This window comes from Miniopterus schreibersii, assembly GCF_964146895.1.
Source record: "Miniopterus schreibersii genome assembly, contig: HAP1_SCAFFOLD_232, whole genome shotgun sequence".
NCBI classification, from domain to species: domain Eukaryota; kingdom Metazoa; phylum Chordata; class Mammalia; order Chiroptera; family Miniopteridae; genus Miniopterus; species Miniopterus schreibersii.
The window spans coordinates 2,801-20,000 of NW_027669692.1; the positions used below are offsets into that span (position 1 = coordinate 2,801).

Consider the following 17,200-nt stretch of genomic DNA (forward strand, 5'->3'; position numbering starts at 1 on the left):
GTATCCATAGCCACCTTAAGGATGCAAATCCCGACATGAATGGGGATTGACATTATTTTGTCAGTGCCATGAGCCACTTCTCTGCAGAATCTGAATCATTTTCAAATACTGGAAGAATATTTACTCAGTCTGTTGTGCTGTTCACAATGCCCTAGACACAATACATTTTCACATTTAACGTGTATCACTACTGTTTTCTCCAGTAGTTTCTGAAGTCTAGACAGGAAAACAGTAGATCGAGCTGATTTGTAGCACTTGCTGATCTCAGGTGGCCAATGTGACATGGGGTTGGGAAGAACTAACAGAAACAATGGACGTAAATAACCTTAAAAGAATAGGTAATAGTAAAAGTTAGTGAAATAATGAGGAAGTGATGACTTCTGGGTATTTATTAACTTTGATGAGTATCATTTAATTATAAGCTTATATAATTTAATTTTAAATGACTGTGTCTAACGATCAGCTCACAACATTTCTAAAAATTTAAGAGTTGGGTCTTGTGAATTGGTGCTAGTCAGCTAGAGTGTCTGGTGGAGGGGAGGACCCCTTTTCCTGGCCTCCCTGCCCAGTTCCCCTCAGCAGCTCCTGACCTCTACAGCCCCACCCCCTCTTTCACAGACTTTCTTCTTTCTCCTAGATGCCAAGAGCAGAAATTCCCCGAGGTCAAACCTGAAGTTCCTCTTTGATAAGCTTAGCCATGCAAGCTCCAGTGCGGTAAGGACCTAGAGGTCTGGGGGTGGCAGGTGGAGCCTCCCGCATCCCACATCCCAACCTCCTCAGAAAGCCAGCCCTCCTTCTGGGGACACATCGCAGCTGGGGAAGGAAAGCTCTGCTTAGATCTGGGGTAATACTGTTGGTCCCGCATGGCGAAGGCATCAGCCTGGGGGTCTCCAGCCACCTCCGTCCCACATCCTATGTTAGAGCCACATCCTTGGACACACAGATGTGAGTTGTGAACAGTTTGCTACTGGGCCTCTGGTCCCTTCCTGAGCTCACCAGAGAGTTGAGAGCTGAGTGCACAGAAGTTACAATGAGTAGGGTTTGTTTTGTCTAGTTTTATAAAACCCTTGTATGGATTTTTCTTGAAATAGGTTCACTAATATGGAAGAAGAGTCATTCGCCTGTCAAAGGTGAGTCAAATGTTTGTTCTCCTGTGGCCTCATGGCCTGCTAACCTGACATCCTGACAGCAGGGGAGGGTCAGTGGCCTCTTCTGAAGCCTCTGTGTTGGGGCCCAGGATGGGGAAGGAAGCAGATGGCCTCAGGTGTGGATGGGAAGGTTGTTTGGTAATTTGGCCCAGACTCACTGAGTTGGTTTCTCTGCCCCAGAGCAGCTGGGTTGAGGGGCCGTAATGTAGAGCTTGCTTTCCTCCCCTGGAGGGAGTGTCCTCAGTTTGAGCCCTTGCCTTTCTGCTCTCGGCCACCTTTCCCTCCTTATGTCTTTGGCCAGGGCTCTGGGATGAGCTGTGCCCTCGCAGAGATGCCTCAGCGCCCTAAACATTGTGAGAGCAACCTGAGGGAGGACCTCTGCTCCCAGCCACAGGGGAGGAACATGTCGTTTGCAACTGATGAGGGCCTGGGCCCAGCTCCCCTCAAGGCCTGAGCTTGTGCTGCTGAAGTTAGTAGAGACCCTTCTGAATTCCCACCCTGCAAAGGGACTCCAGGGGTGAGAGTGGCAGTTGGAACCAAGGAGAGGGGCAGAGCTGAGCCCATTTTATATAAACTGGATCTATGGAAACTTGGAGAAGATGGGGATGCTGACACTCGCCTCCAGCTCCCATCCTGTACTCCAGATGCCTCTGTTCACCAGACTCGTGTGCATGCCCAACTCCTCAGGCAGTCTGATGTCGGGCATCCTGTGTGGGGCACCCTCCTGTCCTGAGATATGCAGGGCGATGGCCATGGGCACCTGCGTTCTCCCTTCCTTCCTTCCCCCAGCATTTGATTATCCTCCCTTTTTGTCTTCTCCAGGGAAAGCCTTGATTCTGTCTTGGAGAAGGCTCCTGTCCTAGCAGTTTGGGGGTGCCGTTCACTGCTCTGATCATTGCAGGCCTGTTGCTCCACTGGCCACCTGCCCACCAGACCAGCTATCTCTCCCAGTGTCCCAACCTGGCCACAGCCCTGCCTGCTCCTTCGCCAGGACACCCTGTGAGCACCTCCCATCTCTGGAAAAGGCCTCATTCCTCCAGCCCCCTGACCCTCACCCCCGATGTGCTATGTCTGGGTCATTTGTTACCTTCGTTTTGTCTGCAGAGGCAAGCTTTGGGCAAGGGGGCATCTGGGTATTGGGTCCTCAGAGGCCTGAGAGGCAGAGAGTGTGCTGTGGTGGGGAGCCCACAGGGGACTGCACCTGGGGTGGGGCCGCGCTGGGTCCTGGACCCGCCGGGCATTTCGTGCTGGTGGAGGGAGCACTTTTCCAGCGGCCGACTCTGTAGCTCCTTGAAGATGTCCTGGTAGAAATCGGCTCTGTGGCCCCCATATCTCTGGAACTCCCAACATATGTTTGCTTCTGTGCTAGAAACTTCTTCCCCATCTGCTGACAGCAGGCCCAGGGCCGCCTCCATCCCGGCTGCCTGTGTGTGGCCAGCAGAAGCTGCGACAGAGCTGGGTGTGTCTGGGAGCCGGTGCCACTCTCTTTCTCATGGCCTCATTTACCACAGGCTACTGGTTGCAGTGGGAGAAGCCCTGGTGAGTCTCTCCCCTTGGAGCAGATGTTTCTCCCAGGAAGGGGTGGGCAGCCAGGAGAGAGAAGGATCGGGAGAGAGCGAGCCCGTGAGCGCCTGGGCCTTGGCTGAGGAGACCCTGAGACCAAGGGCCAGGCCGGGATCCAGGTCTCTGCTGGTGGTGGAGGTTCCCGGGGAGTTACTTCAACCCACCTCTTAGGGGAGAGCCAGAGAGGTGAAGTGGGGTGGACCCGTCAGGTGCAGCCCGAGGTGTGGGTGTGGAGCTCAGGTGAGGGGGAGGAGCGGCCTCCTCCTGCATGTCATGTTCCTGGCGTCTGTGGGGAGCTCAGTGCTGCCTGGAGGCTGTGCCCTTCAGCTCTGTTGGGGCTCCATCCCCCAGTCCTCCTCTTCCACTTTCCCGCCGTGGGTCCACAGGCACTTGCCATTCCTGCAACTTGGGCCCCAGCCGGGTGCAGTTGAGACACCACCTGCCATAGGCCCCCTCAGCCAGAGCCGCCTTCCCTGGGATGAGCCAGTGTGCTGTCCTCCGAGCAGACCCCCTCGCTGTCACCTCCCATCTAAGTCTGCAGGTGGTTTCTGCTGACGGGCCCTGCAGGGTTAAGGCCTGGCGTCCTCCAGGTAAAACAGAGTCTGAGGAGCAGACCCTTGGAGGTGCTACAGTTTCAAGTGCATATGGGCCTCCCTAACGCGGGGCTGCGAGGGTGACGCTGACTGGGCTCCTGCTTTATTGAGCAGGTGACAAGGATTTCCAACCAGATGCTCTATTTGCATTGCATCTGGGCTTTGTCCCAAGTCAGGGCATATAGACGTTATACCTGTCCTTGACCGAGGTCACACTTTCCCCATTGCTTCTGCAGAACCTCGATCCTTCATCCCCACTCACGCGGACCCTGTGGCATCCTGTTTGCAAGCTGGCGGCGCCCTCCCTTCACACTGTTTGGGGGATGTGTTTACTTCAGTTACTAGTCCAGTAGGATCCATTCTATTGAGAAGCCCAACCAGTGGTTGGGTCATTGGAAACCCTGACACATTGGGAGCTGGTGCCTTTCCTCCACACGTGGGGGCCGCTCTGTTCCGGATCCAGAATGAGAGCAGCGGCCTGTGCCCACGCGCACACACCCACACTCCAGGTGTCATGACCTTGGGGGGGTTGGAAACAAGGCAGCCCGGCCGGGCGTGGCTGGCGGCCCCCGGGACTGTCTGTAGAGCTGTTATCAGATGAGGGGACCCAGGGGAGTTGATCCCAGGAAGTGAGGTCACTTCCCAATAGAACTTGGAACCCCGGTTACCAGGCACCCAATTTCTAGCAACAGCCCAACAACCACCTCGCTTGGCGAGAGACATTTGAGAGTGCGAGATGTTCCCTTGCTGTCTTCCAGTGATCGGGCTCCTGCTTCAGGGGACCCCGCAGAGAGAGTTCTTCTAGTGTCTGCCGACATTGGTTCAACCCTAACCCCCGACGTCGCTGGCCATTTTCAAGAAGATCGCCTGAGGTAACACAGGGCAGCCAGGGCGAGACCAATCCAGGCCAGGCCGCCTCTGTGAGCCATCCCTGTGCAACCCACACACCCGCTGGCGCAGGAACAGGGTTCTGGGCACTGGATTACCTAGAGGTCCTGTCACAATCACACCCCAGGGCAGGGCAGGCGGGTGGGGAGGAGCTTCCCAAGGGGCCTCAGGTCTGTGCCAGTGGGATCCTTGGGCCCTCAGGCTGTTAGACCTTTGCCTTTCCAGTGGACGTCTGAGCAGACCATGGTGTGTGTGTGTGTGTGTCTGGAGTGGAGGGTCACAGGGGTCTGGAACCAGCAAAAGCAGGGCTCTGAGGCTTTCTGCCTGGTGACTGGGAACTGTCTTTACAGAGCTCCCCATAGGACAACCGACAAGAGCTGACAGATGGCGACCTCAACTCCATCCCCCTGCAGGAGGCACAGGTGCCTCACACACCCACAGGAGTGCAGCACAGGGTCAGGGTGAGTGTAGGTGCCGAGTTCACCCAAACTCCAGGACCCCATGCAGGCAAAGGGGCCCCCGGTTCCAGAAGCCACCCTGCCACTCCCCTGAGATCTCTCCTAGAGTCCAATTTCCAGAGGAAACTAGGTCCCTGTCCCTGCCCCCCCCACACACACACTCATTCCCATGGTCCAGCCTCCTTCAGACCAAATATAAAGTTGCTCTCCCCAAATTTTTAGAAATATTAAAAGGGAGACTTTTGTAATATTTAACTTAATAGCAATGAGGGGATTTGTGGTCTCTGCAGAGCAGTGCCTATGCTTCGAGGGCTTGGGAAAAAGGAAAACTACTGTGAAATTTCTAAGATGCGTTATCGTAGATGCAAAATGACAATAGACAGGCTCAGTTAAAGTAAAGATTGGCCTTTGTTGGGGAAGAAGCCAGTATAGGCGATGACTACCCAGCATAAACTGCTTTTAGTTAAAAAGTTATAATTTCAGCTATAGCTGGTTTCTCTCTGTGGCTCGAACATTGGTGGACTGAAGGGTCCCGGGTTCCATTCCAGCCAAGGGCATGTGCCTCCATTTCTGGATCCATCCCAGGCTCCAGTAGGGGCATGTGCGGATGGCAATCAGTGGATGTGTGTCTCTCTCTCCCCTTCCACTCTCTGAAATCAATAACAATATGTTTAAAAACAGAACAAAACAAAAATCACATTTACATACCAGGAACAAAAGCCACTGTATGGAACCAGTAACACCGTTTAGGAAGAGAAAATGTATAACACTAGAAAAGGGCAAGGAGGGTCTGAGGGCAATAATCAACCCAGACAACTGAAAACCCTTTACATGTAGTATCATAATTTTTATTAAGCTAATTATGTTTTCCTTGTTCACCCACTGTCACGTGTACTTATGATATGTTTGGCCAGATGAATTAAGACACTACTATTTCATTTTCATAACCGATCATCAGAATATCATTGTCTAGTAGGTGGGAGAAATCAGCAGGTTCCCAAGTTAAAATCTAATAAGGGAGACAGATATTGCTTCCATCAGGAAACTAGAAGGAGATAATAATAATATAAAAATCATTTTATGTACATTTAACCAATACAATTCGGTGCTACAAGAACAAGGTTTGGGCAGCAGTAATTTGTGAGCATACAGCCCTCGTCGGGAGAGCTGTCTGCCTCCCTGGTCTGGGGCTTCTCGACCTTGAAAAGTCTTTGATCATGTAGATGGGGGTGAGTGTCAGAGATGGGGGCCCGTGTCCATTGGCCGTTAGGCCCCTGATAAGGTGCAGTCCCTTTGAACACTGTTGGAGAGAGTCTTCAATTACTGTCTCTCAAAGGACAAAAATCTCCTGGGAGGACTGGGAAATGACTGCTACTAATTTATCTGTCCCTACAACCTAGTTAGTGAGTCATTGATGACAATGTAGAATGTCTGCTTTTAGTTTTCCTTATATTTGGAAAACAAAAAGGTTTTAAAATCAGCAATATTTAAAACAGAGTCATAAGAACAATAATAATCATCAGTTGATTTAGTCCCATCACCAGTTTTTTCTGTTTATCCTGATTATTTGCCAGTATTGTCAGGAATTCAGTTATTCCTTAGAGTTCTATAAATCTTCACTCAGTTCAGAGATCTGACCTGCTTATAATCCTGTAATTTAGAGTAAGCCAGGGCCCTTTTCATGGATTTCTCTAGAGATGTAACATATTTCTCAGTGCATGAGGGTAACACAGTGACTGTCTATGAATGACAAAGCGGCATGGTTAGAGATTTGACTATAATGCAATAGATAAAATCTTTTGTCTTTTGTAAGAGATAACATTTCAAGAGAATACATTTTGGTAAATAATAATTACTGTGACATAACATAGAGAATAATACGAAGTCCATATGTGTCTGTGTGTATGTATTGAGATTCAATACACAATTTTAATATATAAAGCACAAATAATATGTAATATTCCAAACATTGTTTATGGCTTATTGGAAGTGTGTTTTGAGCACTGGAAATAATTCATAAACTCCCAATGTGTGGACCACAAATATCGGGAGTACAACTGCGGGATGTCCCCACAGGGAACCATCACTCTTGGCTTGCCTGGTGTCTCTGACAGGTCACCTGTTACCCTAAGAGTTTCCTGTTTGAACTTGGCTTTGAATCTTTGTACGTTCCTTCCTAGAGCAGGTGGAACTCTTTATAAAATGTATTTTAATAAAAATATAAGTACACAAACAGAACAGTTCTTATTTTTGTTTGGCAAAAGTTCCCATGTAATTTCAAGCATGTTGAATATGCTTAATTTAGTTAAAAAATGTTCCTTTTATAAGGAGGGAGAATAAATCCTTGAGGTATCCAGGGCCCTTTGGAATAACTTAGTCATCTCTTAGTGAAAAAGTCTCTTAAAATTTAAAGTTGGGGAAGGTTGTCAAATATACTTAACTAAAAGTTTATATCATAATTTTTTGTCCATTTTGGTAAAACAAACACATTTTATGGTAATAACTCTAAAATACATTAATCAAACTTCAAAACAGTTTTAATATTAAATATTTTGTCCAGACTATAGAATTCTGCTTATTTATGTAACTATTTTCTCTTTTTGGGTTAATAAAAGATTATATCCTAGTAATGCTATCCAGAGGCTGGCAATTCACCACACATCATGAACAGATGAACACATATCACCTAAAGACCATGCACAGAATTGGAATTACTACTTCTTACAGAGAAAAGGCAAGAATTTTTCTTTTTAATCCTTGCCTGAGGATATTTTTCCATTGCTTTTCAGTGAGAGTGGGAGAAATAGGAGAGAGAGAGAGAGAGAAACATCAATGTGAGAGAGATAAACCAATTGGTTGCCTCCAGCACACACCCCAACCCAGGCAGGGCCTGCAGCCATGGTACATGCCCATGGCCGGAATTGAACCCAGAACCCTTCAGTCCCCAGACTCATGCTCTACCCACTGAGTCAAAGAGGCTAGGGCAGAATATATAGTTTTATAAATTCAAGACTTTCACAAAATTTTATAGCCGTTAACAACCTTTTACACACTTTTCTACAACTTTCACAAACCTTCTCACCCATTCAGAAATAACTGTCCTTGGAACAACTCACTGTCTTCCATTTCCCAGATAAAAGACCCTTCACACCTAATGCTTTCTATTATAACACCTACTTGAATTTTATCTCTTACAAGCCTTAATTTCAAATGTTAACCAAAAAAGTAAACAACCAGCATTGCTTAGACTAATATTTATGAACATATTTTAAACACTCTCAGTGTCACAAAACACACCTTCAACAAAGCACAAGATATTACATCAACAGCTCCAAATCCATTTTACAGGCTTTCTGTAATAAAAAACCCAAAGCAAGCACTTAAGACTTGCCTATAAATCAGTGTTTCTGTATTTCATGTTATTTCAAAGTATCTAGATATTCAATAATTTTAAATAAAATTCACTAATTTGGAATAGTTGACATGAGTTAAGGTGATTTGCCTAGGTGGATGAGGGTGTGTTGTGATTTTTTTTTCTATTTTGATAAGATTTACCTTGCAGAGCTTTGTATTTTAAAAATTGGCCTAGCACTGGCTGGTGTGGCTTTGTGGTTAGAGCATCAGCTGGTGTACTGAAGGGTCCTGGGTTCAATTTCTGGTCAAGGGCCCCTACCTGGGTTGCAGGTTCTCTCCCTGCCCAGTCAGGGTGAGCAGCAGAGGCAACAGGTAGGCTACCAGGCCACTTGTCTCTCTCACATTGATGTTTTTCTCTCTCTGTCTTCTCTCCCTCCTTCCCCCCTCTCTTCCACTCTTTCCAAAACGCAATGGAAAAAATATCCTGGGGTGAGGATTACCAAAAAAATTAAAAATAAAAAAGCCCAGACTACATTCTTGGTGAAGTCGGGTACTTGCATTTCAAAGATCCTGGGACTTTGGTATCACAATGTCAATTATCTATAAGCCACTTGAGATGCCCTGGGCTGGTGGTGGGAAGAGAGTTGGGCTAGGTAGAAGGAGTTGGTGGGCTTTGAATTGTTTCTAGAGCCACATCTCTGGCCCTGTGAAGACTTCAGTTATAAGAGAAGGAGAGTCATTTTCAATAGCTCAGGCACTGGGTTGCCATCCAAATGTTGGCAAGGGAATGACAAACCCATTCACAAACCCATGGTAAAACAGGACCTAGCTGCAAGACAGTATTAAAATGAGTGGTGCCATTAACTGACCAAACCTATTGCCTGCTTTGTATTAAGACCAGGTCACGTTACAAAAAAAGAGTAGCCTTCTTCTTGAGGGGCTCAGGGTCATATTTCACCCGGATGGCAAGTATGTACCCCAAAAGGGGAGTCTCAAGGCACTGTGGCCTGGCTTCCCATCTACAGAGAGATCTATGGAGCAATCAGAGAGTTAGAGGTATCTCTGCAAGTCTCTGGGCTCTTTGGGCCATTCTGAGTAGGGCGGGTGTCCTGTTAAGCTGTTTCTCAGGCTCTCATGGAAGATAACAAAGAAACGATGGTTAGCAAACCTTCAGTCAGTCTCCAGATGTGTTTCCTCTTTGGAGGTTCCTTTGAAATCATGATTTCCCCCCTTTGGTCCAGTATCTGGTTCATTTAGTTCTAAAGACATATTACCCTTCTGGTAAAAGCATAGGTGGGCATCACTGATTTCATTTAAAACACACACACACACACACACACACACACACACACACACCCCAAAACACCCATCCCACCCTGTCAGGTTAATGCGGCCAGATTTGATGAGCAAAGATAGATATGTATCCCATAGCATTCCCTAGTTGGAAGGAAACAGGTTGTGATTTAAAAACAGACATTGGTTAAATATTCCTGATATGTGTACAGAAGCTTTACTCCAAAGGGAAGGCAATTAGTTGGGTGTGGGTAAGAGCGAATAAAGTAGCCCCAGTATCTACAGGGGCCTCAGTGGCTTCCCGTTTATGATAATTCCAACTTCTCCCAAACTGACCTGAGAAGAACCACCCTTGGAGAAGCTCTGAGCCTGCTTTTGTTTTTTTCTAAGTCTTATTTCAGCCTCCAATAGTCCTTAAACTGGACAGACGTCTCCATGAAAGTTGTCTGCAAACCTTATTGAGTAATCCTGTGCTTTTGCTCCCAGAAAGCAGTAGGTATATTAATTGGAGTACATCAGAAGAGTCAGGGTTACATGTCCTAACAGCTAAATTTCTTTGCGAACCTCTCCGATTCATGGAGAACATTGGGAACAATTGCTGGTTCCCCTCTGGCTGAGACCAGCTTTTCTCCAAAGGGAGCTGTTAGAATTCCCCTCCTCATTTTCCCTTCAGGCAGTAGGGAGTGTAGGGAGGAGACCCCAGGGGAGGGAAGGAAGGGGAAGGGCAAGTAGGGAGAGGAAGCCCAGAGAACAGAGGGTCCAGGGAGGAATGTGGAAGGGGGGGGGGTGGGCTGTTGGCAGATATTAGCTTCAGGAGAGTTCAGAGATAGTCCCTAAAGTTTATAATTACCATCCTTTTTAAAAGAATGTATTTGTGCTTCTCCTTGGAAGCTTCTAACTTCCAATGGAAGGCATGCTTTGCATTCATTCATCTATTTTCTTTCTTTTTTCTTTTTCTTATTTCAAGCACTCATTTATTACACTAGTATTTACTGTGTATAATCAAGGGACAAGGAAGTCACTAAACAAACACAGGTAAAGAGAGTCATAGGGACCATATGCAGTAGAGGGTAAAACAATGAAATAGATTATTTTTATTTTTATTTACTTTTTTTTGTTTAAAATATCACAGATGTCCCTTTTTCTCTCCAATGACCCATTCCACCCCATCCCGTCCCCCTCCCCAGCCCCTCTCCCCACCATCGTCCGTGTCCTTGGGTTGTGCATATATGCATATAAATTCTCTGGTTACTATCCCCCTTTCCACCCACCAGTCCCCCTCCATCCCTCTGACATTCTTCAGTCTGATGTATGCTTCCATGTCATTGAGTCTATTCTGTTAATCAGTTTATTAAGTTTGTAGATTCCAAATAAAAGAGAGATCATATGTTTGTCTTTCTCTGCCTGGCTTATTTCACTTAGCATAATTTTCTCCAGGTTGATCCATACTGTCCCAAAGGGTACGAGATCCTTCTTCTTTGCAGCTGCATAGTATTCCATGGTGTGAATGTCCCACAGCTTTGTATACACACATCTACTGATGGGCACTTGGGCTGTTTCCAGATCTTAGCTATTGTAAATAATGCTGCTATGAACATAGGGATGCATAGATTCTTTCTGATGAATGTTTCAGGATTCTTAGGATATATCCTAGGAGTGGGATCACTGGGTCAAAAGGCAGATCCATTTTTACTTTTTTGAGGAGGCTCCATACTGTTTTCCATAGTGGCTGCACCAGTCTGCATTCCCACCAGCAGTGTACTAGGGTTCCCCTTTCTCCACACCCTCGCCAGCACATGCCCTTTGTTGATTTGTTGATGGAGCCATTCTGACAGGTGTGAGATGATAGCTCATTGTGGTTTTAATTTGCATCTCTGATGATTAGTGACATTGAGCATTTTCTCATGTGTCTCTTGGCTATCCATATGTCCTCTTTGGAGAAGTGTCTATTCAGCTCCTTTGCCCATTTCTTAATTGGGCTGTTTGTCTTCCTCTTGCTGAGTAGTATGAGTTATGTGTACACTTTGGAAATTAGCACCTTATCAGATACATCTTTGGCAAATATGTTTTCCAGACCATGGGGTTCCTTTGTATTTTGAGGCACTTTGTGTTTTCTTTTCCTGTGCAGAAGCTCTTTAGTTTGAGGTAGTCCCATATGTTTATTTTTCCTTTTGTTTCTCTTGCCCTAGGAGATGTATCAGTGAAAATTCCACTTCATGGTATATTTGTGACTTTACTGCCTATGTTTTCTTCCAGATATTTATGGTTTCATGACTTATGTTTAAGTCTTTTATCCATTTTGAGTTTATTTTTGTATATGGTGATAGTTGGAGGTCTAGCTTAATTTTTTTGCATGTATCTGTCCAATGTTCCCAGCACCACTTATTGAAGAGACTGTCTTCACTCCATTGGATGCTCTTGCCTCCTTTGTCAAATATTAATTGACCATAATGGTGTGGCTCTATTTCTGTAGACTCTGTTCTGTTCCATTTATTTATATGCCTGTTGCTGTACCAATACCAGGTCGTTTTGATTACAATGGCTTTGTAGGACAGTTTGATGTCCAACAAAGCGATCCCTTCCACTCTGTTATTTTTTCTCAAGATGGCTGCAGATATTCAAAGTCTTCTTTAGTTCCATTCACTCATCCAACTTGAAAGCCAACAGTTTTCTAATATTTTCATGAAAAAATTACTGTAAGCACCCAAAGACAATTGCATTTTGGCCATTTATAAATGAATATTTTCTAGTTAAACCTTCCCATTTCTGTTTCCTATTAGGAGTATTAATGAGGGCTGGGGTTTGAAAAGTCCCAGCCTTGGATGCACAAATTCTCATTTTAATTTTATTATGGTTTGCTTGTTTGTTTATTTGTTGTAATATGTGCAGAGGCTGAGCAAATTTTCTAGGGATGTTATGTATTCGGTGGAAATGGGCTGCTCATGGGTGGAGCTCCACAAAGATCCCCCCCTTGAGTTCCATTCAACCCTCTTACGTGCCTTGGTTCCTCTCTAGACTGTCTAAAACAACCTGAAGGGCTCGGGTTGTTCCTTGACAAAACCATATGTGCACTCCCCAGGAAAAGCCAGTCAGTTTAATTAGCGTCGAGCTGGAATTTCCCTAAGGGGTGCCTGCACATCATGAGGAATGACCTCTGAGACCTCCACTAACATTCTTAGTCACCTATGAACACCCAATATTTGAGCTGCAAGGAGGATATACCCCGTTATCTTTGGAGCTGAAAGGAGTTCACCTCTCATTTATAGAGTAAGTGTTTTTGGCCCAGATCCTCAGAAAGGATTTCCAATTGAAAAGCCACAGTTAAAAACCAGTCACCCATTTTTCCGACTATCTTGCCTTAGACTAGATTCTGTCAACCATAAACATTAGTTCCACTCTGAGGATTTAAAATACAGCTCAGATAAAGTCAGACCCTCTACCACAAGCAAGGGAAGGTCCTGGATCCAAGAGAAAAGTCACCCAAGTTCACATAATGGGTGAAGAGCTGGTGGGCTCAGTGGACCCATTGCTGGATCCTTGCAGCAGGTCTGGGTCAGCAGGGTGGTCCTGGGTGAACTTCTGTGGAATCCTGCCAAACTACACCAAGTAAATGTCAATGTAAAAAACATTCAAACCTGTGAAGAATTTTTGTGAGTTTATTTGAGCCAAAGTGTCGACAGTTGCCAGGAAGCAAAATATCAACACCTTGAGATAATGCTCTGGAAAATGGCAGTTTTACACCTTCCTTATTTTATAGTTTATAATCTAAAGGGGCGACATATGAGGGTTACACGAAATTCACTCCTGATGGATTAGGGAGGTGGGAGAAAACAAAGCTGGGAAACCATACCAATGAAATTAGTAGTCTCTGTAGAGCAGTGCCTGTGCTTTGAGAGGTCTGGAAAAAGAAAAATTACTTAGACATTCCAAATATAGGTTTTCACAGATGCAAAAGGACTATAGACAGACTCAGTTAAGGTAAAGATTGTCCTTTGTCAGGGAAGGTGCTGCCATAAGATATGACTACTCATCATCAATTACTTTTAGTTAAAAAGTTATCATTTCAGACCATCCTTTGTGTTTACTTTAGGTCTCTGAGTTTGCAAGGCCACCATGCAGTCCTTCCCTGAGCTAGCCCATTTAGCAGGTGGCCCCTTTTGTTCACACACTCCTTTGATCACTTCTCTCGCACATCTTGCCACCAATCACTAAGTGTTTGGGGCTTGGGTGTGAGCTACAGTCCCCAACCCTCCAGTCAATTCATGAGCTGCCTCTGATGGAATGTCCCTCCTCTGTCCCACAACAGGAGAAAGCATCATCCCTGAAGGTGCAAGCAGCTGCAGCTCCATCACCCCCCACGGGCCTGGCCAGTGCACCCGCCACTCTCCAGAAGCCAGTGCCCTTGAACCAGTTTGATCCCCGGGAGGTGGACTTCTCCAGCTCCACCTGTGTGCCCAGGTTGTGCACCCTGACCTTAAAGAAGCAGGTGGTTTTCGAGGAGCTGGAGAAAGAGCTTATGTCCATCTTGATTGCCTTGAAGATGCAGGGCTCCAAGACCATCCTGAGGTCCTATGAGATTGTGCTGCCCCCCAGTGGACAAGTGGAGACCGACCTGGAGCTGATCTTCTCTCTGAAATACCCCCATTTCCTCAAGAGAGAAGGCAAGGAGCTACAGATCCTGTTGCAGGAGGGGAGGTGCTTTAGGAGCCGGACCATCCTGGGCTACAGGTATCTGGGCTACAAGACTCTGGCTGAGGGCACCATCCACATGGCCCAGGTGATGCAGTGACCTCCCCTGTGCAGCCAGGTGCTGAGCTTCTGCAGCAGCAATAAGGAGGCCTCCCCCAAGGTGGATGAGATTTGGATCTCCTCCCTGTCCAGCCAGCCCATCGACCATGAGGACGGCTCCAGAAAGGCAGGCCCCCAGGCCAAGTCTACTGATAGCTACTCTGAGGGGGAGTCTGAGAGCTTCTCCTCTGAGCAGGAAGCCAGCAATGATGCCAGGCAGTGGCAGGACCTGGACAAGGATGTCTTCCATGGGGGGAGCCACAGAAGGAGCAGAGTTTGAAAGGGAGAACAACGGCCATGACCAAGGAGCCAACCTTCAAGCAAAAGGTCATGGCATGGCTGCAGAGGGTCAGACCCCCTAAGGAGATCCTGGAGTCAAAGCAGGAACCTGAGGGGTGTGTCTCTGAGGTGAAGGAGAACCTGGACCTTCTCTATGGCACTCTGGAGAACCCCAGTGACTCAGACATGGAGGATAATGATAGTGCCATCAGCACCCGCAAGCCCAAGGGCAAGCCATATTTCAAAGGCCTGTCACATTCCAGCTGGCAGATGAAGACAGGGTGCATCCACAGTACCTGGAACCAGGAGGAGCCTCAGAGTCTTGCAGATGTGCCAGAGAAGACCTGGGCCCAAGGTGGCAAGCAGTCCAGTGACAGAGTCTCAGAATCGGTGGCCTCCAGCACGTCCACCCCCCAGGTGGCCAAGATCTGGAGCTTCTCTCCGTTCAGCCAACACATCAAACATGAGGACAGCACCATCCAGGCTAGCCCCCAGGACAAGTCCATGGATCACTACTCTGAGGGGGAGTCTGAGAGCTTGTCCTCTGAGTAAGAGGCCAACAATGATGCCGGGCATGGGCAGGACCTGGAGAAGAACAACTTCCACCTGGAGGAGGCTAAGAATGAGGGGTCATCAATAGAAAGAAAGGCGGCCATGACCAGGCAACAAGATATCAAGTAAAAAGTCCTGGCCAGGCTGGGCAGGGTCAAAGTAGCGGAGGAGGCCCTGGACTCAAGCAGGAACCTGCAGACCACATCCCTGAGGTGGAGGAGGACCTGGACCTTCTGTATGACATGCTGGAAAACCCCAGTGACAGTGGCCTAGAAATGGAGGACAGCGACCATGAGAGTGTCCTCAGCACTTGCAAGCCCAAGCTCAGGCCATCCTTTAACAGCCTGACACATTCCAGCTCCCAGATGGAGATGGGGAGCATTCCCAGTGCCCAGAGGCAAAAGGGGCTTCTGCGTCTGTCCCATGCGCCCCAGAAGATGAGAGCCTTGGGTGGTAAGAAGCCCAGCAAGAGAGCCCCCAGCACACCAACCCCTGGGGCTTAGTAGGCACAGCCCAAAGACAGCCCGGAGGCAGGGACCTCCACCAGAGACGTGTTCACCAAAAAGCAGCTTACCGAGGGGCACGTCACTCCTGTCATCCTGCACTCTTGTATTCCCCTCCACCAGGTCCTAGGGAAACAGGCAGGTGGCCAGGACCTGAGCACATCCCTGAAGGAGCAGCCGATGATGCGGCCACAGAACATGAGGGCCAACCGCCGGGACCAGCAGTGCTGGTCGATTCCACCGAGCCAGCTGCTGATCCCCAGGAAGACCGTGTACAACCAGCTAACCCTCATCCGCATCTCTGACTACCAGCCGCCCAAGAGCGTCATCCTTGTCAACACCCCAGACTAGCAGGGGCAGTGCCTGTGGGACATCCTGCAGCAGGTCACCGTGCCCGTGGTGTGCACCTACTCGCCGCTCATGTCCAGGAGGCCTTCAGCACCAGCGTCTCCTGGATACAGAGATGCAACTGCAATTCCCAGCCCCCGATGCCTTTGAAGATCGTAGTGTGGGGGGTGAAGCACTACTTCAGCTAGGTGCTGAGACTTTTTGGGGAGCAGCTGTCCCACAAGACGCCCTGCTGGCTGGGCTACATGTGTTTCCTGGTCATCCCTCTAGATTCCCACCCCGTGGCCAGGTACCTGGGCTCCATGGATTAGCTCTACAACAACTTCTTCCAAGATCTGGCCTGGGGGCACCTGTTCAATGAGCTGGAGGGCCTGAGTGCCTTGCAGGACTTGGTGGACATCCTATCGAGAATCACACAGTAAATTGTGGTTGTCAACTGTGCCCTCCAGCTGCCCACTGTGGAGGCCATGCTCACCTCCAGGCGGAAGAGCCCCAACAAAGAGTCCTCACAGGAGTTCATTCCCTTTGAGGGGGTGGTAAATGTTGGAAGAGTGGAAACATCCTTGGCTATGACTCAGGTGGTGGGGGCCCCTTGGGCTCCAGCATGATTTCATCCACCCAGCTCTCTAAGGGAGCCTCATCCACATACCCTCCTCTTGGTAAGTGAGTCAGGGCCTGTTCTCCCCCAGGCAGGGCTTTCCCTCCAAGCTGAAGGGGTTGCAGGTGGATTACTAGATGGAAGCCCAGCTCACAGACATGAATAGAGACTCTGATAAGTAAGACCTGCCCACCAGCAAAAGCATGCTCAAGTGAACCTTCCAGGCTCTGCAGGTCAGCAGGCTGCCCAGCAGCGGCAAGGCCGCAGCACACCCACCATTTCCATGACAGTGGTCACCAAAGGGACGAAGAAGGTGATGTTTTTGCCCAAGAAAATCAAGGACAAGGCTGTGCAGTCCAAATCCAGAGCATGGAAGGCACCATCCCCCTGGTCTGCATGGCCAAGCTCTCGCAGAACGTGCTGTCCCTTCTCAGTGAGGGTGTGGAGGGGGAGGGTGTGAAGTCCTTTTGGCTGGCAGCCCAGTGGTGCTCCCACCTCAAGAACTTTCTCATCTGCATCTTTGGACTCTCCAAGTCTACCTTCTAGCCCTGCCCTTGTCCTTGCCCCTCCACCTGCTCTAGCCGGGCACTGGAGGGACCAGCTGCTTTCCTGTTAACATTTCAGTTCACTACAGAGACAGACTCTGGAAGCACAAAGAGAAACAGTCTTCAGTGAGAATCTGCTCATAATCTGGAAATTAACAGGGTGGCCTCCACTAGGAGCCCCCAAGTGCTCTGCTTATTAACCAGACCTCTCTGGTGGGTGGGATATCAAGCAGGCAGTGTTGAGCTAGGGAATCATGGAAGGTGTGTTTTGGACTCAGGACCCTGACACC

General features: G+C 48.1%; 1 pseudogene across 1 annotated transcript; it reads left to right on the forward strand.

Moving 5' to 3' along the window:
• The first annotated feature begins 637 nt into the window (after positions 1-637).
• Positions 638-16,911, forward strand: LOC308552101 (phosphofurin acidic cluster sorting protein 2-like; annotated as a pseudogene). Its single transcript has 5 exons — positions 638-714; positions 13,604-14,912; positions 15,176-15,369; positions 15,550-16,345; positions 16,732-16,911. The product of its transcript is annotated as a phosphofurin acidic cluster sorting protein 2-like (transcript).
• Positions 16,912-17,200: the final 289 nt, after the last annotated feature.